We start from the raw sequence: 1,649 nt of genomic DNA on the forward strand, positions 1-1,649 counted from the left end.
GGTGGTGGTGGTGGTGATGACTTGTGGTTGAGCTGTTCCACCAACACTTATGATTATATCAGTTTCTGTTTTCCCTGGGTGTAGTGAGACCGCTGTTTCTGGTAAAACATGCACAGTGTCAGTGTTCATTGAGTTCTGTGCAGGATCAGTACCAGGCATATCTTGAGAAATGTCCATGCCAAGAGCAGTTTGCGAAGGATCTTCTGGCATGAGCTGTAAAGCATCAATGTCAGTGGAGGTTTGAGGGTCCTCAGGGTCTGGCAGAGCTGAAGTGTTGAGCGTGGCTGGAAAAAGCCCCGAGTCTGCAGAGGGAAGTAGGGCTGCAGTGTTCAGGGGGTCGGTCTGCTCTTTAGCATTAGGCCTGTCTGTCTCTGTAAACGCTGGCTGCAGGGGGTCTTGTGAATCCCGAATGTGAGTGTCAGTCTCTTCTGATGAACCGGAGTCTCTGGACTCTGATGACTTGGATGAATCCTCATCTTCACTTAGACAGACCTGTTTTTATAATAAGGAAGGTGACATGAAAGTCCTCTTACATTGCTTTGCATTGGTATAGATGTAATAACAGAATAAAAGAGCTACTTACTGGTTTAGACATGGCTGCAGTCACCATGACGACAACGCAAAGTGTAGTCCATAGAAATGCCATTACTGTGTTTCCTGTATTTACTGAAACAAATAAACCATAAGCACTATACTGGTTCAGTAATGTGATCAAGTACATTTACTCAGGCACTGCACTTGAGAACAGATTTGAGGTGCTTGTATGTCACTTCAGTATTTTTAATTTATACTATTATATACTTCTCCTCCACTACATTTCCTCTTTTAGATATCACACTTTTTACCCGACTGACAGTCATTTTGCTATCAGCTTCTAAAAACTTCCCTCATCAAGACATTTTAGTCAGCAACTAGTTCCTTAAAATTCTGTTTTCTTTCTTTCTTAGAAAGTGAAAGATATCTGCAGGCAGTGTAGCAGGGATATTTCGACCTATCTTCAATGCAAATTAACTTCTAAAATCAACTTTTTCTATTCTATTTTCTATTTCTATCACAGCCTGCTGATGTTTCACGATACAGAGACTCATTTCCACAACATTTTTAACAAGTTGATTTGCATTAAAACAGGTGAAATGTTTCTAACTATACTTGGCAAAAGTATAAAGTTTTTAGGACTCTATTATGGTTACAAATGTCTATGAGATTTTCCATATTACCTATCCAATACTTTAGTTAAATCAGCTCCACCTCGAGCAGCTACAGCTAAAATGCTGCTCACACGTGAATTCATCATTTTAAATATCTGTATCCATAACACTATTCTGCACAAAGAGAACATTTTAACAACTTTTTTTTCATTTAACTTTTTGAATGTGTAATGGAGATGTTTTAAGTAGGGATTAAAATTCCAGCATTCAGAAAAACATATACTGAAACTTTGGCATAAAAATTTGCTACATAAACAATATATGAATATCAATTGTATATTAGATAGTAGAGAATGTAAACTATTATTTTTGAATAATATAGCTTTCCCGCATTCCTACCTGGATAAGTTGAGTGTCCCCTTATCACTGCACACCATAGGGATACAGCAGACTAATGCTGAAATGTACCAACTCTACCATAAGCTAATTTCTGCTTAGCCT

At 38.3% G+C, this 1,649-nt stretch overlaps 1 long non-coding RNA gene across 1 annotated transcript; it reads right to left on the reverse strand.

Moving 5' to 3' along the window:
* Window positions 1-6: 6 nt before the first annotated feature.
* LOC147820077 (uncharacterized) lies at window positions 7-1,567 on the reverse strand. The gene is made up of 3 exons (XR_015437960.1): window positions 1,548-1,567; window positions 584-666; window positions 7-492 (listed from the first exon to the last, which is right to left on the reverse strand). It is a non-coding gene; the product is annotated as an uncharacterized LOC147820077 (long non-coding RNA).
* Between the last annotated feature and the right edge of the window lie 82 nt (window positions 1,568-1,649).

Source organism: Seriola lalandi, unplaced genomic scaffold (genome assembly GCF_002814215.2).
Source record: "Seriola lalandi dorsalis isolate HSWRI2012SDOR001 ecotype SW California unplaced genomic scaffold, Sedor1 jcf7180002002633, whole genome shotgun sequence".
Lineage (NCBI taxonomy): Eukaryota > Metazoa > Chordata > Actinopteri > Carangiformes > Carangidae > Seriola > Seriola lalandi.